This window comes from Rhipicephalus microplus, chromosome 7 (assembly GCF_043290135.1).
Source record: "Rhipicephalus microplus isolate Deutch F79 chromosome 7, USDA_Rmic, whole genome shotgun sequence".
Lineage (NCBI taxonomy): Eukaryota > Metazoa > Arthropoda > Arachnida > Ixodida > Ixodidae > Rhipicephalus > Rhipicephalus microplus.
In genome coordinates this window covers 81,619,162-81,643,357 of record NC_134706.1, presented here as the reverse complement: position 1 = coordinate 81,643,357, position 24,196 = coordinate 81,619,162, and the positions used below count along the sequence as shown (strand labels likewise).

The 24,196-nt window shown below is 46.4% G+C and overlaps 1 protein-coding gene across 2 annotated transcripts in view; it reads right to left on the bottom strand.

Annotated features, from left to right (window-relative positions):
- LOC142767522 (uncharacterized) overlaps nucleotides 1-24,196 on the bottom strand; it is a 105,937-nt gene that overhangs the window by 25,052 nt on the left and 56,689 nt on the right. Inside the window, exon 1 of one of the 2 annotated variants that reach the window (XR_012884951.1) lies at nucleotides 1,902-2,005. The exons of the other annotated variant lie outside the window; for it this stretch is intronic. The gene's annotated coding sequence lies outside the window, so the exon portion shown is untranslated. Of the gene's footprint in view, nucleotides 1-1,901; nucleotides 2,006-24,196 lie in introns of those variants that run through there. 2 annotated transcript variants of the gene reach the window in all.

The following is a 24,196-nucleotide window of genomic DNA, read 5'->3' as shown; positions in this document are numbered from 1 at the left end:
GACGGGACACACTTATTTATGCGATAGACCTGCCAACTTTCTATCTACAGCATGTTCTTCCAACCTTGCCGCGGGCCGAGAAGACTACATCAACATCGAAGCCTTTTGCAATTTTTTGAGCCTGTGTGATGATCTACGAGCATGAGAAATGGCCGTAAACTTCTTTGGCCTATTGCTGAAGAATAGCGGTTATTTTGGGCTAGTTGGTTTTTCCAAGCGCTAGCCACTCAGTAAGGTGGCTAGCGCTTGGTAAAAGGAAGGGATCTTCTAGACGTAGGGATGAAAGATGCTTTGCAAGATAACCAGAAACAACTTATTGACAGCGATGGGCAGGTGCCACCACCGTGTCGTCTTAGCAAAGCGCTGGAACACTTGCTGTTTCTAGCACCGCCTTGCATTGTCAGCGCAGTGTGCTAAACAATACGGTCTTTAGAATTACCTATGTGTACGCCTTGTCTAATATAAAGACACACAAACAAAATATAGACGTGTTGTTATGGTGCTTCAGATATGTGCAATATTGCTTTTTAATTGACAATCGCACAAGCATGAACGCTTTAACTTTAGCAATATTGGTGGGCGCTGCGGATGTGGTTGGCCGTTCGGGGTATCGTTACGGCGCATAAACAGACTTAATGTACAGACAGACAGAATGAGAGACAGATTCCTATTTTTGCGTCGATGTACCTTAAGAAAGACTATGGTCCTCAAAAAGACTCCGGCGGCAAGAGTCGAACGTGCGACCTCCGCGTCGTGAATGCAAGGCGTTAACCACTTAGCCACCGAGAAGTACCTTCTGCAATGTTCAAACGACAAGCTATTCGTATCTACCACTTACTGCTTTCGGTAGGCATATCGGGGGGAACTATCGTGTTTTCATAATTATCAGTAAGATGGCGCAGTGAGCGCGCTGTGGCTCTCATCCCTCACGCGTACTTTAGCCCGCGTAGAGAATGAAGGAGTGTGCGCTCTATCGCACGCCCTTATCTTGCGGTGGGGAGAATTGTACGTCTTGGGTGGCGTTTGGGTTTGCCGAAACGAGTCTGTTGTAGTTATCTGATGCACAAAGGTCACTGGAATCGTCGCACAGCCTCCGTTTGAAAAAAGGACACGCTTTTCAGACCCAACGAAGTAACAACTGAGACACTTATTAGCGTTCATCTGTACCAGTGGGTACATTTCGTGCATCATTTGAGCGTGCAAAGCGAGGGGCACATTTCGATCTGCTTGCCATTCCACGCGCGACCTTCAAATTTCTCGCTACTGTGTTCATTGCTTGGCCTTTGCGACAAAGCTGTGACTTTTTTCTTAACGCTCACACGCTAAGATTACGCACCCCTGTGTGTTCTCGCCGCTCCTCCGCAGACACTAAGTGTCAATCACCTGTGGCACATACCCGCATACCAGTGGTACATATTGCCCGTTGCCACTGTCTAGCAGAAAGTATTTAACGACATACACGACGAATTGTGACATTATGCATGTCTTGTCTAGTGCATGCAATTCGTCAATACTTCCTACTCTCACCTACTAGTTTTGGTTCATGCCAAAGGGGTGATCACGAGAGCGTCCAGACGTAAGCGGCTGAAGGATGGATAGATAGATAGATGCCAAAAGTACTTGGAGTACGCAAAAAATGTTCGGTATTGAAAAAATAAATTACTAGGTGGCAAAAAATAGCAGTGAATTGTGAATTGTCCTTCACCCTGAAGATTTCCCTAGTGTCAGGGGTAGTTGAACCATGTGGTAGATGTTCCAATATGAATCACCTGATAAAGTTTGGAACATAAAGGGTCCCATTATTTATTTCTCAAATGTCGCTGTCACAGTGTAGCGAAAAAACACAGCCTCACGGCTGTTACATTACTGTGATTACCACGTACTTTTATTTATTCACTTACTTTGGTGCTCCCTTACTGGGCAGCGAGGGTCGTAGTGCTGACACCCTGCAAGAGCGGCCAATGCCGGAAGTAAGATAACTAATGCTGAAATCATTGTCGCTAGTGGCAATGTTACTTTTTGTACCTGAAAAAGACATAGATAGTGCCAGAATTTCTCACATTGAACTCTCGTTTACTAAATAGCAAGAATAGTATGTAAACTTTTATTTTTGTCTCAGCTTAACACCTGTGCGTAAAATAAACGAGCATTAATGCAAGCATTATCGATTTTTGTTCTTGAACTATATCAGCAGATGTATTTGAAGAGATATTTGGTTTAATTGAAAACTAGGCGCCGCTAGCTTAGTGATATCAATAGGCTGGCGGTAGAATGCGTGAGCAACCTTCTATGTACTCGAGTGAGGGGTGCGATACGTGACAAATTATAAAATATTGACATGAATACGCAATCAACAACGTCCAGTTACCTTACAACAAGTTCAATATTGTCTCGTTCATATGTATTGTACAAAAGTTTGTAGTTAGAGCTATTACTTTGTTTGTAGCATAAGTCCACTGTTTGGCCGGGCAAGGTATTCGATTCAAGGTAATAGCATGGGGACGCATTTTCCAAAAAGTCTGTCCTTAAGGTTTGACTGCTACTGAAATCTTAATAATTTTGTGATCACAACAACACATTCTAGACAACAGTATTTCTACATAAGCTTTGCGGAGGTTTTTTAGGTGTGTAATCATTGCGCCTCTTACACAGCGGCCATTTGTCGTAAGTCAGGAGAGGCCTCCACAGATCTTCACTATGTGCGAAAATTTCACCTGGTGTAGAATGGTCAGAATAAATATACAGGCAATAATAAGCAGTGTTTCGGAGTTACCACTTCGAAATCGAAATTAATCTGGAAATATTTCAATTTTTCGCGACCTTGTAATGGAAAGGGAACGGAATGGCGACAAATTTTAGAGGAATGGTATAGAATTAGAAGTATCTTAAACGGAATGTAATGAGAATATAATTTTGTCTTTTCCCGTAAATTGAGGTCATTTTTGTCAACGCTCTCTTTTTACTAACTTTGATCATTAGTAAGTGAGACCTTCAAATCTAGCAATAAAGCAGTATTTTTTTTGCAATCGTTTCCCCTCTGTCTACACTAATGGGCGCTTTTGCACGTAATTTTATCGCTAAGATGTGTAGGTCAGTGCGACACACATTTGTACACAATGAACTGTGTGTGCGATGAACTGTTGTACAAGCAGAATCGTACAGAGAGAGATAGAATAGATTTTTGAAAGCATTGGTTCGGGTGACAGCCAAAGAACGTGATCCCGCAGAGCCAAGATGGCGTCTCCCCGAATTCCTACGCGACGATTTGCTATGTCGTCTTTTTAGCATTAACGCATTTAAGGTTAAACAATATTAAAACATCACCTTTCATTCAAACTTGCATTCTTATAACAAAAAGGTTTGCATATTCACTAACTAAATGGTAACCGTCTACTTGGCATGAAAAGCACTAACCTCCTGGTAAGTTAAGGCAGTAAAATGCAGATTAGCGAAACTTGCTAGTTTGCTTAGTAGTTCGAATAATTATTATAAATTACGGATTTTTCAGTTAACCGGCATCTATATGTGTATGTACAATGGCACATCACGACACTTCTGTTACAGAAGTAATATATATATATAGGATAAGAAGCGAAACGTCATTGTCTACGTAGAATGATTAGTGATCCCTAATTATTCAATGTAATCACCATGGCGAGTATGCATTACAGAAACATACATTGAGGCATGAATGGATCTCAGACGAGGCCATACACGTAAACGTGCCCATAGACTATCAAGACTTGGCCGGTATCTACTGTAGCAGCCATTTGAAGGCTATTTATACTACTCTTTTAGAATAGTACACTGTGTACCGTTTAGAAGTCATAGAATTTAGGAAAATTATAGGACAGCTTGTACATATCATCGTCTGCCCTTCTATATGCATGTATGTGTGTCATAAGTCATCACTTAGTGGAAAATATTTAAACCAAAGCAATCGACAAGCTTGGCCTAAACTTTTCTACAGTGTGTCACGATTACGGGAAGATATACAGTGACGAGAGGTGTAGCAACGTATGTGGCTTAGAAATTAGCTAGTTAAGAAGACCAAAAAGCATTCCTGGCTTGGCTTTTCAAGGCAAGCCAGGAATGAGCAGACATTTCAAGCCTTGCCAGCTTCTGCCTATAGTAAGGAGAAGCCGCAGAAGTGGTGAAATTCATTCAAAAGAAGGTGCTACATTCGTTGCCAACTGTTGACTAACTTTTTCCTCCTAAGATTGTGCTGAGCATGCGAATACTACAGGTAGCTGGAGAAGTGATCCTGTGGGCACTAATAGTGTGGTTGTACTGCACGAGATGTTACTAAGCTACTATCCCTCAATCATGGTTACTAAGCTACTAAGCTACATGGTTACTAAGCTACTAAGATGTTAATAAGCCACTCTCCCTCGATCAGATTCATGTTGCTACAATCATTATTACCTTGACAAAACTATTGAGAGCCCTACCACGATGCTCTAGTGGATAGGGTATCGGGCTGCTGACCCGCATGTCGCGGGTTTGAATCCCGTCTGCGGCAGCTGCATTTTCGGTGGAGGAAAAACGATGTAGGTGCGTGTGCTTAGATTTGGGTTCACGTTAAAGAACTCCAGGTGGTCGAAATTTCCGAAGCTCCTAACTACGGGGTCTCTCATAATCACATGGTGGTTTTGGGACGTTAAACCCCACATATCATCAAAGCTATCAAGATTTGTCGTTCCTACAGCAAAGAACTGTAGGAATGGCATTGACCTTCCCGCCCATTTCCGAAGTGCAAATGGGCCAAGCATTTTCATTCCGAACTATTGAAATGGAATCGCGGAAAGTTGTAATTCCACGGAATGGAATTGGAATAAAATGAAGGCACCCATTCCGGAACACTACCTTTCAGTACCTCTCACTACACGCCATTGTTGTCTACTGACAACGCAGATCCACTGGTCATCCAAATGTTGCGGCATTGAGTCCCGGCCGCGGCGGCTGCATTATTGACGGAGGCGAAAATGTTTGAGGCCTGTGTACAGCCGTGGCCACGTCTGTGTATAGACAAATTCTACCGGACGTACGTCACGAAAATGCGGTGGCGCTGTCTTGGTAGGCAAAAGACGCTCTGCCTACCACAGTTTCTGCTGGGTGTTCGATGATGCATGTGGTGTTCGCAGTCAAGCAATGAAAAAAAAAAAAACGGTATGCCGACGAGCTCCGTCGCGGTTGGATGTGAGTCGGGTCTCACAACTTAGTTTTCTTTCTTGGCGCACATTGCAGCTGTCAGTGCTTATGGCGGAAGATTACGTGTGGACGTCGCTATACTTTTACCCACGATGTCGACATCGGCCTACGTGTGTTTACAAACATGGAATGGGTCTATATCACGCGAGCAGCCGGACGTGCTCTGTGGCACGACACCTAGCGGCCGTTGTGGGTTGTGACGTCACGTGAACAGGAGCATGCACGGCCTTAAAAACATGCAGGCGGGCTCAGCACAAGTGACAACGTTAGAATGTGTGCTTGTTCAACCGAACATCCGCGCTCACTCAGGGCGCTTTCGTCATATCTATTTTATAAGACGAAGCGAGTTTCGACCGATAACACACACCTGCATAAACGACGCACTCTCTGTGGCCGTCTAGATTTTTTACGCAGCTGTTGGCATTTTCATATCTCCCTCTAATCACATTCCTCTAACCAGCCACGAAGCGTGCATTGTTGACGCATGCGCGTTTTATCAGTCGAAACGTGCTCTGTCTTATGAGTTAGATACGATGAAAGCGTCGTGAGGAAGCACGAATCTTCGGCTAAACAAGCAAACCGTCTATCGCTGTCACTCGTGTAGAGCATTCCAGCATGTATGTAAGGTCGCGCATGCTCCTGTGCGTGCGACGTCACCACACGAAACGGCCACAAGGTGTCGCGTCGCAGACAAAGCAGGCCGCTAGCGCGCTATACACAGACATGACCGTGGCTGTATACTTTGATTGAGCTCACGTTAGGAACACCCTAAAACCTCAATACATTTTCTTCATACTATTGTTGTTGTTTTTGGACTTTTAACCTCATCAATTATTAGTAGTGTCATCTACTTTTACGATATTGTACATAAACAAAAGTAAAAGTTTATATTCAGATCGGCAACCAGATATACACAATGTTTTATTAGCCAACATGCTTAGTTTTTTTATGATGGTGTTCTATCAAAACCAAAAAGAAAAATGTTAGCAACACGAAGAACATACGACACTGCAGGTATTTGGAAACTTTGCAATAGTTTGAGATTCTTTTTTAAGACGAGAGAAGTCGATTTATTTTGGCGCGTATGCGAACACTTGAGATAACGCTGTGAGCTCCTAACACTGACGTATACGTTTTTCTAAATGAACAAGTACTTACCTTATCGCTAAGAGCAAATTTCTTCGAGCTAGCACCTTCCTACACGGTATCACAAGAGAGAACCGGAAGCTTGTTGAATAATGTACTCGTCAAAGGTCAGCTATTACATTCACCACGTGCGGGCATTTCTTCGCATCTTCTTTTCGATCAAGAGTCGTCCTCAATTAGTTAAAAATAAATATCATTTATAAATTGAGTAATCATTCTTCCTAACAATACTCTGACATATACTCCGTAACGTGGACGTGGCGCCGTGGCTGCAAACACTCGATGAAACAGGCCTGTGGTTGTTGTTGCTGACACGTCTTTATTCACATCTAATGCATTTGGAGGTAAAGAGTTTACCAAGCCTGCACTAGAGAGAACTTTGGCGCTGCTGTCTATGGGAGGTGCAACGCATGGCGTTTCAGCGAGAAGGGGAATGATCGAGTACATGGATATGTCTAATCTTCGTACTTCTGGCTCTGTGTTTGTTCGTGTGGCTTGGAGCTGTTTTCTCGTGAAACAAAAATCAGCAAATGTTCGGCGGTTTCACTTCACCAGCTTATCCTTTAAATCACAAAGTTCAAAAGCGTTCGCACTCTTTCGAAACGAAACCGAAACACGGCAATAAACAAGCCACAAGTGCGATTCGCCGCCCGCAACCACGAAGACTAGGGAAATCTGTGTATTACTCATCATTCCCATGGTTGCTGAATGATCGCAGCACCAGAGTTACTTCTAGTTAATGTCAGGAAACTCTATGCTTAGAGGGCTGCGGTGAACGTAGGGGGAGAGACAGGATTAAATAGGAGAAACAATCTGGATGGTGCTTGCTTAAAAGTGAGGTTGAATACATACTTGCTCTACTTGCAACAGAACTGTTACAAGGAAAATAATGAGGGTGGTTATTCTTCTATGACAAGATGAATACGCAGGACGTTGAATTCAATCGTGATGAATACGCAGAGTGCTACCACGTTTTGTGAGACCCGTCCCATGAGCAGGCAAAACTTGTGCGTGATTCCGCACAGTTGGAGACAATAAAGACGTCGAGAGACGTCTGAAAAAAGTCTTTGCGAGAATCACCGACCAAACACTGCATGTAGATAAATATTTAACAAAAGATGATGCTCCTTATACTGTACAAGTGCCTACAGAAACAAACGAAGGTAATGCGGCGGCTTGCTTTTAGGGAAAGCAATGAAACTCTTGTCTTGTTTTGTTCACTGTAACTTCATCGAGAAATTTTGCCACGCTCTCTTATTTCTATATACTGATGTTCTTTGGTTTCAAACGCAACAACAGGTAGCCCCGCTCAGCGTAGACCACACAGCAATGTTCGGGAAGCTCCGAGATTGTTTCAGGCCGTTGTCTTATGTACCCGGGCAGGATGCGAGTAGTCAACTTTGGTAACAATAATATTTGATGGCGTTTGCGTACGCCACTAGCTATGATTATGAGGGACCGCCGTAGTAGTGGGTCAGACTGGGGAAGTTTATGAGGTAACTATCGCTTGCCCCAGCAATAGCGCTCTAAGGGTCGATAACTGATGCATAAAATATCTGGTCCTTGGTGGATTGAAGATGGCGTGTTCTTCTCATACTAGCATTACCGACGGCCGACAATAGTGATCACCTTTATAAGTGTACACCGTCCACCACTTGCGCTTTGACTATTCATTTCCTGGGCCACCTGCTCGTCTCGACGCTCAATACTATACCAAAAGTTTAATTCCGATGGCAGATTCAGAGCACTCCCAGAAGCACTATTCCTGCTCTATTCTAAGCAAGTCTGTATCATCGGAAGTTCGAGAGTGCATCCTTATGTGTTTAACTGGCAGGTTCGGAACAGGTCCAGCGTCAGATCCACTCCAAAGAGCTGCTTCCTTGACTTCGCGAAAAGCAGAGGATGCGACTGGAAGTCACGAGCACCCCTCGCGTGCGCAGAGCATGGCGTGTCACTATAGACCAACAACCCACGACGGTGGCCTATCGGTTATGGCACTCTGCTGTTGACCAGCAGGTCTAAGGATCGAATCCCATCCATGGCAGCCGCTTTCTCGTCGGAGCCGAAAATGCCCGAGGCCCTTGTGCTCAAATTTAGGTACACGTTAAGGAGCCCCACGTGGTCGAAATTTCTGGAGCCCTCTATAACGTCGTCTGTCGTATTCATATCGTGGTTAAGGAACAATAAACCCCAGCAAATATCATTGCGAGACCAACGGAACTTCCTGTCTGCTCACCGTTTCTGGCGTGGCCTCTGACGTCACTTTCTTTTGATCCTCGTCTTCCGCGGAGTAGACGAGTGCAAGCATGCTCCCACCGTTGGAATACCAGGATTGCTAAGCCTGATGAAGCCTGTAGTGGGATGATTTTGTTTCTTTCAGCGATAACATGAAGAGCACCTTGTTTTTTTCTGCATCTGTGAAGTGCTGCGTGATGATGCGGCGTGCTTCATTCACTGAATGTTCGCGTAGTGTACAACAGCGAGCTCTCGCCATTGGGCGCCGCTTGGAGCCAAACTGTCACACTTATCGACAACGTGCAAAAGGCGACCTAACGGTGAAATGAGAGCCTGCCGTTCATAGGGCTGACAACGATATACGTTCTCTCTGTGATTAAAAGGTAGGTGTTTATCTCTGTTACTAGTTTTTGAGTTGTTTTTAAAGCACGAAGTTTGGTGATTTCGATAAAGTATTATGATGTGCGCTTCTGTCTTCTCAGTGTAAGCCAGGCATTTTTACTTGAGCGGCACCGGCACTCAGTCTTGCCATAACGCAACACCCCGAGAAAGTGCTCGGAAACGCATCGATTTCGCGTTTTTGACAAGCCCGTTTGACGAGATGCGGTCTGCTTGACTGAAAACTGACGGCGGAACGAAATAGATGCGCCTTCACGCTCCGATCCGATTTACCAAGTGGAGCGAGCGGCGTTTTGCGAAGCACTGCTCTCATCCGAATCGCATTAAACTAGAGCGATAAACGCGCGTGGCAATATATTCTCACAACAAGTGTTTTTCCCTTCAGGGTCGATAAAGATATCACTATTTGTGTATAGCACCGTGGGCTTATTGTAACATCCTGGATCATTTTTTTTAGCAAAGAGGCCGCTGCGTGGTGTCCTTTTTCTGCACGTATTTCTTGCCGCTGCTCCAACCGTATTTATGCGTTGTTATAATTATGCGCCAGTCTCTTCAGTACCTTCACCTGATTTATCTTCTTGCAGTATGTACTGCTGTTCTTCAATTTAATTCGGATGCCTGTACACACCTCAAAAATTTACCTGTTTTGTAGCTTCTCGATATTCGACATGTAGAGCGAAAAGCCTGTAATAAACCGCTTTTAAGATGTTTCTCAGGTGTCTTATTTTCATTTAAAGCCGGAAAAATAGAGGACGACTACAAAATACACCGATTCAGAAAGAGGCACAACAGTACAATTGTACTCACACGGCCAAGAAAACCGTAGAGCTTAAGAAATCAACAGAAACACTTTCTTTGCATATTCAAGACTGAGTTGTGTGTGTGTGTGTGTGTGTGTGTGTGTGTGTGTGTGTGTGTGTGTGTGTGTGTGTGTGTGTGCGTGTCTGTGTGTGAATAAAAACTACAAGATTTACCTTATTTATATCATCCCTTTGCTGGGCCATCAAACTGTTCTTATAAGTCAGTCTCTCGTAAAGTTTGCTTACGTTTCGATGAAATACAAAATGCTTACAAAATGCTTACGCCCCACCGTGGTGGTCTAGAGGCTAATGTACTCGGCTGCTGACCCTCAGGTCGCGGGTTCGATTCTCGGCTGCGGCGGCTACATTTCCGATGGAGGCGGAAATGTTGTAGGCCCGTGTGCTCAGATTTGGGCGCACGTTAAAGAACCCCAGGTGGTCGAAATTTCCGGAGCCCTCCACTACGGCGTCTCTCATAATCGTATGGTGGTTTTGGGACGTTAAACCCCACAAATCAATCAATAAAAATGCTTACAGACAAATCACCACACAATTTGGAGCGCTAAAATTCCTTAAATCAATGCAAATACAGACACAAAAGTTTAGATGAACCTGTCGTAGTACATGTAAAACTCGCTGCTAAAGCATGATCTTTTCACGGAAGACGATGATTCCATTGGCTTGCCAGCATTCCGTCCACGCTCGCTCGATCAAGGCACGTAACGTCACAGCAGTAGGGATCAGGCCTAAAGTCTAGGTGACAATGCTTCAGTAAACGCTGCAGGCTATGATGGGCTCCACATCGGGTGCACGTTAAAGAACCCCAGGTGGTAAAAATTTCCGGAGCCCTCCCCTACGGCGTCTCTCATAATCAAATGGTGGTTTTGGGACGTTAAACCCCACAAATCAATCAATCAATGGGCTCCACATCCTTATTTTTCTTTTTTAAGCCTTCCGTTAGCTGCGATCACGCGAATTTTGCGCTAGCTCTTATCTCCGTTTACGATAACAGAATTTCTGCGAAAGACCTGATAAAGCTGGTGATTAACACCGCTTCATTGTTAATATTAAATGTTGGCGTTTAACGTCCCAAAAAGCACCATATGATTAAATACGCTGTAATGTGGGACTCCGGAAATTTTGACTACCCGGAGTACTCAACCCTTTACTGCCGGATGTCGCAAATTCGCGACGTATTGAGAAACTTCGAGCAAGCGTATCACGCAAGGCATGGCACCTTTGACGCCAGCTCACAAGTAATCATCGGGCTTGTAGCATGAAAAATTTTGCGCTGTCTCGTCGAAAATATTGAAACGCGCTAGCGAAGATTCGACGAAGAGGAGGAAGAGACTCGACTGGCTCGCGAGCGACGCTGTGGATCCTTCACTGAGCTACACCTCTTCGTTACCCATCTTGTAAATAAACGCGTTCCATCGTCACAATTGTGGTGGAGGTGCTGGGTAAGCTAGCTACTACCAAGTGATACCGGAGAGGCACCGTCCCCTAACGACGGAACCACTACACGAGCTTCGCCGCAGCTGTCGACTAGCGGGCTTGGCATCATTACCTCAAGAAATGAGCTCGGACGGAGACAACCAGCAACCAGCCGCAAGGACGTTGCCCTACCACTACAGGAAGCCGCGAACCTTCACAAGGAAACCCGGCGATGACGTGGACGAATGGCTAAGCCACTAACAGCGGGGGAGCCGTTCGAACGGTCGGAATGCGGCTAGCGAGCTGTCTCACGTGGGGCTCTTCCTCGATTTCACGGCGCTGGTATGGTTTGAGAACCATGAAGACACATTGACAACCTGGGACCAGTTTGTGGAGGAAATTAAGAAATGCTTTGAAGACCCAGCAACGAAGAAGAAACGTGCCCAGCAGACGTTGTCGCAGAGGGCTCAAGTCACCGGTGAGACATGCAGAACCTACATTGAAGAGATTCTGAAGTTGTGCAAGTCGGTGGATGCCCACATGACGGAAGAAGACAAAGTGGGCCATATACTCAAGGGCATCGCCGATGACGTCTACCACTTCCTCATTGGCAAGGAGAGCCTGGAGTGCGTGGCCGACGTGATTAACCACTGCCGAACCTTCGAGGCTCTTAAAACTCGTCGCATGACATCGAAGTTCGGACGTCTGGCCAACGTCACGACTGTTGCCACCATCGATGTCTGCCAGAATTCTCTACCTGCCGACCTTTCCTCCACCATTCGTCAGATTGTACGGGAGGAACTGCGTCGCCATGTCTCTGTTCCCATGCAAGCTGGAGACCCGCAGTGTGATACACTATCCCCAAGCATCAATGCTGCGAGTTTCGACGAGCGCAGTTACTCCACCCGCAGTCCACGGCTGAGGGTTCCGCCACCACAGGCTACTTACGTCGAGTCGTCTTATGCGCCCCGCAGCAGTTATAGCTACGACAGCCAACCGCCTCCGTTTGTGTCCGAGTGGCAAGAGTTCCCTGAGCATCCTCTCCACACCGCAGCCTTCAATATGCCTCGGGAACGCCCCGTGTGCTACCATGCAGTGCGGTGCTCGCGAACATATCGCCCGGTTTTGCCCATCGCGACGTCGCCCACGCACGATGTTTTCTGACCGGCCAGCGATGCTTGCACGGCGAAGCCAACAGCCCGATTATGCCTACTGGCCTTCGGATTCAACCGCCCAGGAGCACGGGCACCGGCCGAACATCCGCAGTGACTCGCCTGCCTCTGTGAGGAGCTTTATGCCACCTACCACGCGCCAGCGACGGTCCCCATCTCCCCGTCCCCGGCCGCGGCTTTCCTCTCCGCCACCGGGAAACTAGCCGGCGCGGCCGATGGAGGCGAGGTCGCTGGACGTACCGCTTTGCACACAAGTATGCCTCCATTAGTTCACATGCTTCACAACAAGGTTCATGTATTCATTGACGATGTTCCCACGATGGCTCTGGTAGACACTGGTGAAACAGTTTCTGTAATGAGTTTAGTTTTCAAGGAGAGACTTGGCCGCAAGGTTATGTTTTATTGGGATAATTCTACTTTTCGAGCAGTCAGCGGCACGGCTTTGTGTCCAGTAGGTGTGTGCACTGTGTCTGTTCGTGTTGCTGGTAAAGCGTTCAAGGCAGAATTCGCAGTGCTCGCTCATTCCACGCATGACGTTATCCTTGGAATTGACTTCTTGCTAGAGTGTCGTGCGACTGTCGACTGCGGGGCAGGCGAGGTTCTGTTTTCCGCCCTCGCCCAGCAGCCTCAGCGTAGTGGAGACGACAACCTCGTTGTAGTTAAAGACGCTATTCTACCGGCATGGTCTACTGCCAGCGTGCCCGTTGCTGCTTCGAATGCCGACTCGAGTTTCAGTTCTCCTGATATTGTGATTTAGCCATTGCCTTTGCCTTGCACGAAGAAAAACATCTTTCTGCCACGCTGCGTTGTGTCTCTCACCGAGGGAAAAACTAAATTATGGGTAGTTAACTGCTCATCCGAGTCTGTTGTACTACCAGAGGGAATGCGCCTTGCCATGTTTGAAGGGCAGTGCAGTATCTGCATAGGAGCTCTCAGCAATGCGGCAAATTCGGACTATGCGGATGCATCCGGCACGGAATACGAATTTTATAGGATGGTTAGCAAGTCTATTCCCTCGCATAAGCGCAAAGTGTTGGTTACACTGCTGGCCAGGCACGCTAAAGTATTTGATTTTGCACGGAAGTCGCATAGACCTCAGACGCCCAGCACACGCACTCGTCACAAGATCGACACCGGATCTGCGCACCCTCTCAGACAGAAACCTTATCGAGTTTCTGCGTCAGAGCGCAAGGTAATTTCAGAGCAAGTCAGCGAGATGCTAACCTCTGGCCTAATTCAAGAATCGTCAAGTCCCTGGGCCGCGCCTGTTATCTTGGTCAAGAAAAAAAATGGGTCCTGGAGGTTCTGCGTTGACTACCGACGTCTCAACTCTATAAATAAGAAGGACGTGTACCCGCTTCCTCGCATCGATGATGTCATCGACTGCCTGCATTCAGCGTCCTATTTTTCATCGGTGGACTTGCGATCCGGGTATTGGCAGATCCCCATGGATCCGGCTGACAAAGAAAAGACGGCCTCTGTTACACCCGACGGTCTGTTTGAGTTTAATGTTATGTCATTCGGCTTGTGTAATGCCCCCGCCACATTTGAAAGATATATGGACACCGTTTTACGGGGCCTCAAACGGTAACTTTGCCTGTGTTACCTGGACGATGTGGTGGTTTTTGGCCGAACATTTGAAGAACATAATCATCGCCTTGACCTCGTTCTAACCTGTCTCGAGGAAGCTGCGCTTACACTGAACTCAAAAAAATGTCGCTTTGGAGAACGTGAAACCTTGGTTCTGGAACACCTGGCGGATAAAAATGGCGTGAGACCGGACCCCCAGAAAGTCGCCGCTGTCAGCAACTTCAAGTAGCCGCAGTCCCCCAGGGAGTTGCGTAGCTTCCTGGGCCTGCTTTCTTACTTTCGTCGATTTGTTCCGAATTTCGCTGATCAAGCACAACCACTGACTGACTTTTCCGGTGTCCACTGGAAAGGATGTACCTTTCCACTGGACACCGGATTGCGAAGCAGCCTTTAAGCAGCTTCGGTTCATACTGACTTCAGGACCGGTACTACGCCATTTCGATCCTTCTGCTGAAACGGAAATTCCCACAGATGCCAGTGGAATCGGCCTTGGTGCAGTGCTAGTTCAGCGCCATGACAATGCTGAACACGTGGTTGCTTACGCGAGTCGTTCAGCAAGGAAGAACGAAATTACACAGTCACAGAACAGGAGTGCCTCGCAGTCGTTTTTGCCGTGCACAAGTTTCGCCGATACATCTACGGCCGTCGCTTCTCGGTAATCACCGACCATCATTCTCTATGCTGGTTGGTAGGCCTCCGAGACCCATCTGGACGACTGGCGCGATGGGCTTTGCGCTTACAGGAGTTCGACTTCACAGTACGCTACAAGAGTGGTAACCGGCACGCAGACGCCGACTGCCTATCGTGCCTTCCCCTACCGACGACGGAGTGCGACGCTGACAACTTCGACCAGTATATCGGCGCTATTGCCTCTGAGTTCCCTGATCTCGCGACTTTCCGGACAGCCCAACAAGAGGACCGCTCCTTAGATTCTCTGTTCGCCTCCACAAATGAACACGCAAACCCAAGCTCTTTTGTGGTTCATGACGGCGTCCTTTACAAGAAGAATTATTCCGGACAAGGCGCCCGTCTGCTTCTAGTTGTTCCACGCACTTTACGGGCTCACGTCTTTCGGTCCTTACACGACGACGCAACCTGCGGCCACATGGGCTTCGCCAGAACGCTTCAACGAATCCAGCAAAAGTTCTATTGGCCCAAGATGCGACACGACACGGAAAAATACGTTGCTGGATGCGAACAATGTCAACGACACAAACGTCCCACGGCTACGCCGCCAGGACTTCTCCATCCTGTTCCACCTCCTAACTCTCCCTTCGAGACTGTTGGTGTTGATCTGCTCGGTCCATTTCCACGATCGAGCAGTAACAATCGATGGGTCGTCGTCTGTGTTGACCACCTAACGCGCTACGCAGAAACTGCTGCAATACCGGCTGCAACGGCCATGCACGTGTCGCAGTTTATGCTTCGCTGTATAATTCTCCGTCATGGTCCTCCACGCGTTGTCATTAGCGACCACGGACGTCAGTTCGTTGCCGACGTCGTTGAAGAGATCCTGCGTCTGTCTGCCTGCCATTTCCGCCATGCCACACCATATCACCCGCAGACCAGTGGTCTCGTAGAGCGCACGAACCGGACTCTCACGAACATGCTGTCTATTTATGTCGATTCTAAGCACAAAAACTGGGACGAAGTGCTACCTTACATCACGTACGCGTACAATACCGGGAAGCATGAGACTACAGGTTACTCTCCATTTTACCTGCTGTACGCTCGCTCCCCACGATTTTGTTTCGACACTATACTACCTTTTACACTAGACGTGGAAACCTCGACAGCCGAGACGCTCTGGCGCGCAGAAGAAGCCCGTCGCGTCGCACGCCTCCGAACCTTGGCATCCCAGCAGCGTTCTAAGAAACGTTACGTCGCCTGCCATCGCTCCGTATCTTATAGTAAGGGCGATCTTGTGTGGTTATGGACACCAGTCCGCAAACGTTGTTTGTGCCAGAAGTTCTTGGCTCACTATTCCGGTCCATTCGTCATTCTTGACCGCCTCAGCGACGTCATGTACGTAATCTCGAGCGTCACAAGCAATAGTCGCCGCTCTAGCAAAACACAACTGACACACGTTGCGCGCCTTAAACCGTGCCACCATCAACCTTCTGAGTGACTCGCCCAGAGGGCATCGTCTGCGAACCGAGAAGTGAAACGCGCTAGCGAAGGTTCGATGAAGAGGAGAAAGAGACTCGACTGGCTCGCGAGCGACGCTGTGGATCCTTCGCTGAGCTACACCTCGGCGTTACCCATCTTGTAAATAAAGGCGTTCCATCGTCCCAATATTTTAAGAGAGAACGAATCGTTTTGAGCGCGCGTGCAACGGCCGTCACTTCTTCGTTTTTTCTCGCCTTTGACGTAAATTCTATATTCAATAATTTACAATCATACTTCGAAGATATTTATAATTAAAATAAAAAAGCGTTTTCAATAAACAGAACGCTGATTTTCTTCATTTGGAAGGTGTCTACAACGCGTTAAGAAAAACGCCAGGCCTACGCGGACCGGGCAGACAAGACACAACGCAAGCTAGAAGAGCGGCCTTTCAGAGGTTTTTCTAAGCACTCTTTGGGTAAATGCTATAAACACACTTGCTGGGTACCCAATACATCATAAAAAATCATTATTTCTGCGTTGTAGGCCGGCATTCACCATGCTATATATCCTTCGTCTTTCTTCAGAGAAGCGTGGTATCCGCTAAACACTTGTAAAAATATTTGTGTTGCATCCAGTGGCTAACGACGCCTGAAGTAGGTATGCGCCACAGTTAATAGGTGATTATGAACAAGCTTTTGTATTTTGTTGTAGCAAAGGATGACCCACTGGTTATGCGATTAGCAATGTTTGACGCCTGGTTGGTTCTTTGCTGTTCTAAAACGCCTTATTAAAGATATTACCATGATTCCTTTCCCTAAAATCAAGCCTGCATAAGGCAAGTTTGTGAGCGTGGCACAGCGGTAGAATACTGGGCTTACACAGAGCAGATCCGGATTTGAATCTCGCTATGGCACTATATGTCTTTGGTGTTTCTTATTGTGTGCGATAGTGGTTACGGACACCGGCGGCGGCGGCGGTCAACTACGGCGCTGCGCGTGACCCCTGTTGTGATCTCATGACATTTTTCGCTCTTAAAACAAGAACAAATTGACGTCAATACCAAAAAAACGATGCCGCCACAAAAGCGTCATAAATCGCTTTATGCAGCCGCAAGGCTTATTTGCGCAAGCGGTGCAGTCTTATGAGTCTGTATCTAATGTTGCACGCATTGTGAAGAAGATCGAACGTTGCACGTGTGGCAAGAGTGCGTTGCACAAGGGCTTGATGTCAGTGCTAAATGCATCATCCTTAAGCGTATGCACGGGTGTAATGTATGAAGTTTACAAAGCGCACTCGATAGTGACGTCATTGGCAGGAAAGCGAGATTTTTATAGTATATAGATTGGAAACTGGACAATCAATGCATAATAAGCTGCCCTACCACGTCATCCTCATCCCTATTTCAAGTGCAGATGACTTTAAGGGGCCGGGCTGTTACATGTTCTTATACGTTGGGATTGTTTGCTGTCGCGGTTACTCGTCGTAACGCAGGCTTTGTAGCGTGCGCTCGCCACTAGGAGAAGTATTCTTCCTCCTCGTCTTAGAGCTCCTTAAGGATGATATTAACGCATCTGTTCTTTCGCTTGTTCTTATAGAGCTCTGGTTATGGTATCAGCACAGGCGAAGCCCCAAATAGACAACTGTAGCATTTTTAGCGGGCGCTTGCCCCAAATTGAAAGTTCATTCCTGTTGTTTTACGAGTTCTTTGGTGATACTACTATGGCTAGAATAACACAACACAAACCACGCCTAAGAACTGAAAGATTGCGCAACCGACAAATAGGGAGAGAGAGAAAGGAAGAATAAACAAGGAAATAAAATTAACATAAACCGAAATAAAGAGAAAAAATTGGCCCCGGATCTGAATGTTACACTGCAAATGTCCTCGAAAGACGATAGTCTTGCATCCAGAGAGAAGGAACAAATGATTTATTTGATGTTCCGCACTAGAAAATCAGTGAATGGTATTCTGGAGGCGCTGCGTTGGCGTGCCTCGAGCATGCAGCGGAGACGAACGCGCGCATCGAGGCATGGTATACACGAGCGCCATCTGGCATTTATCTTTGAAAACGAAGGAAGGGTTGCGCGCCTGCGGAGAAAGATGCGTGCCATTCTCGGAGGTGATAAGCTGTGGAACGCGAAGCGACGAACAGGTGCCACCACCGTGTCGTTTTAGCAAAGCGTTGGTAACACTTGCCTTTTTGAGCATTGCAATGCACTGCCAGCGCAGCGTGTTTAACGCTATGGTCTTTAGATTTACTTCTGTGTGCCTTCTCTAGTATAAAGGCACACATACAAAACATTGACGTGTTGTTATGGTACCTCAAATATGCGCTATGATTGCTTTTATTTGACAATCGCATATGTATGAACGCTAAACCTTGAGCATTACTGGTGGGCTCTGTGGATAGGATCGGCCGTTTGAGGTATCGTTAGGAACGGACAAATAAGCAAATGTACAGGCAGACAGACAGACAGATAGACAGACCAAAAGTTTTTTCGTCGAAGGTCCCCAAGAAAGACTATCGTCTTTAAAAACAGCAAAGTAAGAACAGGAATAGAGAAGGGGAGAGAAAGAGATAACCAAGAAATGTAAAGGAGGCTGCCCGGATCCGGACTTCCTTCACACATTGGCACCACTAAGCCCAAGCAGTCTTAGAATTTAAAGCGCAGCTGATGAACGCTCGTTCCTACTAGTGGAGTCGCTGTCACCGTCGACACCGGTGGCGTAACCAGTAAAAGTGACAGCATAAAACTGAGAAAGAACGCCTATGATCGAATCAGACTTGAATCCGAGCCCTTTGAGTGACAGTCGAGCATTTTTTCACACAGCCACGCTAGTGCTCGAAACTAATTTTCAAGAAGACCCTATACAGGCGCCATGTCGGACGAGGAATTGCGTTAACTTATGTAATTTGGCGTGGTATAGAAGACTAAACTAGTGACCAATCATGCCACAAACCTAACTGGTCATTGCGTGGGTGGTTTATTGCTTCCCGCCTACTGCAAAGTGCTCAGCCCTAATCTTAGTTGTCATCAACCACATAAAGCACCAAAAAAGTGCAAAATATGTAGGTGGTACATCGATAATCTGAAAATTTTCGAAAAGCCAAAACTTCAAACTAAATGGGGTTTATCGAAGCATCATACTGCGCTCAGAATGGACATAAGGTATAATCGTAGTTATGGGATTTTTTTCCTATTTTGGGGGGTGGGGAGAGCACGGTATCTAAGCAAAGGTAGCATATTTTACCACAATGTCGTTCGAGCCATCTACACAGTGTTTTATTAATGATAAATCAATAAAACCGACATGAAGATGACATTTGCTTGAGAGTGATGTCTCAGCTATTCTCTCCGACAGAAGAATAACAAGGCATATTGTGCTAGAGTTTCTGTTGAACGATGACGTATATAGGCATCTTATAAGGCTATCATAGCTGTTTGCATCTACCACTAGGGTTCCCAGAACTCACCCTTCGCTTCGCATATTTAGAGGAATGCGTGACAATGAGAAGTGGTACTAATAATATTCGCCTGAATGTATGAGTGCAAAATACATTACACCGAAGAAGCTTTGCCAGAACCAATGCTTACTGGCAGCCTACATGCACAACCGCTCACAGGGCCAACAGCGTTGTGCTCGGCTGGCAAACTTCTGATATGCATGCAGCATATGACAGGTGCAGTTGTGGGGGTGAAATATTACCAGTTTTCGTAGACGCGTAATAGATATGAAGCATTTAGAGACTTCTTTGTGAAGCTTAATTAAGGTATATTTAACTGATAGATAATTCGGTTTAATTAATGCATATTTGTACACAGCCCACTAAAATAGGCGAAGTAAATGAAGACACCTTTTTCGTACAGAAGCGATAATTGTCAGCTGTGTCGCATGCCTTGTCTAACTGTATATCTGCGCGCCTGGCTCGGTGAGGTCCACAACGGCGTATTATCTTCCAGTGTGTCGCAGCTTGTTAACTCACTTAGCGCCGACCACATAAAATCACAATTTTATCTCTGGTATAGAAAGCACTTCCAAGAGAATGCAAGTTCTTTCTAAAGTAAAGTGAACAATGACGCAGAAGTAGCATGCTTAGTTTAGATAATTTATTTCAAAAGCAACCTTCAAATACTTGACTGCAATAGGTGGAACCCTAATATCTTTCAGATGACGTTTTTCAGCGGGAACAAATGGCCTGGAGTGATGCTTGCGTTGTGGCGATCAGCGGTAGAGTTGAGCTTTTCATTACCGGTTGAACTCAACACATTTCACAGCACTGCGGCCAAACTCCGGTAAAAGGAGGCGCCCCAGGATGGGGGTTCCTTCCATGCTCTTGTGGACACCTGCATTCAAACAGTTGTTTTGTTTAAAACCAACGACATCGCATCTGGAAAGCATTAGTTGGTTCAACATTCATCTTAGTATATTCAGGTAAATGATGATATGCTATTGGTTCTGCCAAATAATGATTGGTGTTATGGGAATATGAACATTTCTCAACGATGTAGTGTGTGTAAATAAAACACCAACAGAATCAAGCATAGTCAGTTATTCCCGCTTTTCATTAACTTTTGGGGAAAGTAGGGGCTTGAGCATACAAGAACAAATTAATGTGACAGTGACAGGACAATTCTGTCATCAAGATGCGTGTTTACTAAACTTTGCTGAAAATGAGTAGATATAGGTGGTTCGGTTGCAAAATTAAGAGCACTCTGCTTTAGTAAATCACGTGGACTTGGCTATAATACGAACATGCTGAGCTTTGTTGGCGTCATTTTCAATAATTGTTTGTTCTTTCTCGCTTTTGATAATTTACTGTTGCACTGTGTTCAATTTAAAAGATAATCAAGGCTCGTACTTACAGCTTCATCCTTCTATTTCACCAACACCACTGGTGGTTCACTAGCAATTTCGAAAAGACATATAAAGTCGCCACGCAACATTTCACCAACCTGCTGTTTTAATGTAACAGTGTCTTGCTCCTGGCATCATTGTTGCAAGCTTGCGATATCTTTTAATTGCTATCTGGTGAACCTATAGTTCACATGTCAACTTGCTCTCTTATACGACCTTCGTTTTGAGCATTGACAGCGACAAAACGACCATGCCAGTTCTTTCACCTTCCGAGGCACGAGATCTCCACCCTCTCTTCATATCCTATGCAGATATATTCTATATTTTGACAACCATCCACCCATCAGGCCAGAAAGCGGTTGTGACCCACCACATCAACACCGGCGATGCCAACCGAATTCAATGACACCCTCACTGTGTATTGCTGCCGAATGCGCTGTCACCCATAAAGAATTCGAAATGATGCTCGCCAGGGTGTCGTCTACCACTGATCTGGTCCGTAGGCATCCCCGGTCGTGCTTGTCAAGAAGAACAACACATGGATGTTTTGCGTTGATTACCAACATTTGATTGATTGATTGATTTGTGGGGTTTAACGTCCCAAAACCACCATTTGATTATGAGAGACGCCGTAGTGGAGGGCTCCGGAAATTTTGACCACCTGGGGCTCTTTAACGTGCAACCAAATCTGAGTACACGGGCCTACAACATTTCCGCTCCATCGGAAATGCAGCCGCCACAGCCGGGATTTGATCCCACGACCTGCGGTTCAGCAGCCGAGTACCTTAGCCACTAGACCACCGTGGCGGGGCAATTACCAACATTTCATGAGCTGATTGACAATGAAAGACGTTTACTCCTTGCCTCGAATAGATGACACACTCGACTGCTTTCATGGCGCCAAGCTTAATTCGCTCATTTTCCTTCGATCTGGATATTGGCAGATCGCTTTCGTCCCACAACACCAAAAAAAAAAAAACGCATTTCTAAGTCCAGATGGCCCGTACCGGCCTTTAAGTCTGTCCATTCGGGATTTGCATTGCACCTGCAAACTTTAAGAGCAGCTATAATTCTCCTCTGCACAGATTCAAGTAGTCAACATGCGTACGCTATCTGAGGATGTCATACTTTCTTTCGCCAACATTCTCACGTCATCTTAAGCGGCTCTCCACTTGAGGTATTCCGCAACGCTGTTTTAGAGCTGAACTTATCCGAATGCCATTCTGGCCATCTTGGAATAACAGAACTTGGTCACCTGAATAATTCAGCTGTAGTATAGCCTGATCCCGAAAAAAAAATCACAAAGCTACTACTCCCCTTACACCCTTCTGTTAAAAATCTCCCAAGCTTCTGTGCTCCTATTTCTGCCTCTTCATCTGGAATTTCGTTGTTATTGCGCATCCTCCCACAGAGCTACTAAAATCTACCCATGTCCACGAAGTGAATAACGACGAGTAGGAGAACCACTGGAGACGGTTCTTACCATGAATCACCCCATTGCCCATTGGCGCGTCTAAATGAGGGTCTACACGTGTGCGCAGCTTATGTACAATTGGTTGTTGCCGTCCAGCCACCGCTTCAGTGCTCTAAACTACCGGGTAGCAGCTTGTTGACGACGTTGCCATTCGGCTGCTGCTTCCTGAGCATTCACCTCCGGTGTAGCTTGCTGTCTGTGTAGACGGTGAACCATATCATGCCGTGCTGTAGACTCTGGAATACCAGTTTGTTAGTGGTGCTGCCACGCTGCCTTTCATGGGTGAGCGCGCTTTAAAGATCGTTTCCGTTCATGGTAGAAAAAGAATGCGAGGTCATTTCAGGGTGTTGCCCGGTAACTAGCGTTTCAAGGTAGTTTCCACGCGCAGGCGCAGTACTTCCGTGCCCATATCACATCGCTATTGATTGGCATGGAAAGAGAAGTGCATGCCTATGGATATAGATCCATGCCCATAAATACAGTGAACTACATAACCAGACTGAGATCTCTGGTGCGATTGTGCATGATTGCATAGTTCGCGAAGTTCGAGAATGAACCGTGGCTCTTAAACGAATTACAGGTGACGTTATTTGGTGGCCTGTGGCTGTATGAAACTGAGGGCCTTCTTACGTAGCCTTTGCATTCCTCTGCTTCAGTGTAAATGGCATACTCACGGCAAAGTGGCCCGTTGCGTTGTCCTAGATGTCAGTGGCATTGTGCCATGTCACATACCATCGGGATCACTGGTTATTATGTGGTGCGAGTAATCCATGGCATCGGATTGCTACTGCCCCTGTTTGAGCTCTGCTATCATGCCGAATCGTGAGATCTTGTTTGGGTGGGGGGGGGGGGATTTTCGCGATCGAAGGTTGGTCTCACTGGTGCTCAATTCATTTTAATTATTCAAGATTGCTGCTGAAGCTTTGTCATATGCAGCGGACAAAAGAACCACATCTCCACTGGCTGTTTCTTTCAGTTTTTCGTCCACTGGGTCACGCCTAAATAAAGCCGTGTGTGAATCACGCAATGAAGCCGCGCCATGGCGTCGGAGAGACATACAGATGTCGAGGCTTCCTCAGTAACCACCATCGAGTTGGTGATACGTGGTCGTTCACGTTCTTGGGGCACGGCGCTACGTAGTGGAACCTATATAGTTTCGTACAGTGTTCATTAGTGGGGTTTCTGGCACTGTGGTCGTTCAGCCACCATAATAGCGTGGTTCGTAGATTTAGCTTATCTTGGTACCGCCACGAGGGCTTCTGGCTGTCTTTATTGTTGTTTTTGGTGTATCTTTCTAATAATAGAAAAGAGTGTTGTGGGCTTCGTGAGCAGACTTATACTTGTGAGCCTGAAAAATTGGGACGGTGAACAGAAAACTTCTGTGCAACAAAGCGCCTCCAGCCGGCACGGGGCCAAACGTAGCTGAAAGAGCGAACCTTATGGTGAATTATATTGACTGATTTGGAGCACTTCGGGTAGCAGTTTTTCTGCTCCATGCGGAACAACTCTGTTCTATTGGTAGATTTACAGGACACCCTGTATGTTTTATTGGCCAATACGGAGCAGCTTCACCACCAGATGCACTCTTCTCTACTCCGCGGAAAGCGGCAGAATCGGCCGGAAGTCACAAGCATTCTACGCATGCGCATGGCACGGCGATGTACGTGAGAAACGGAACGCGCTGCCCAAGCGCACCCGTTCTCTCCGTGCGAAGGCGAAAACGGCATGAAACGCAAGTAATGTTGGGTTCTTCCAGAAGTGTATGTGT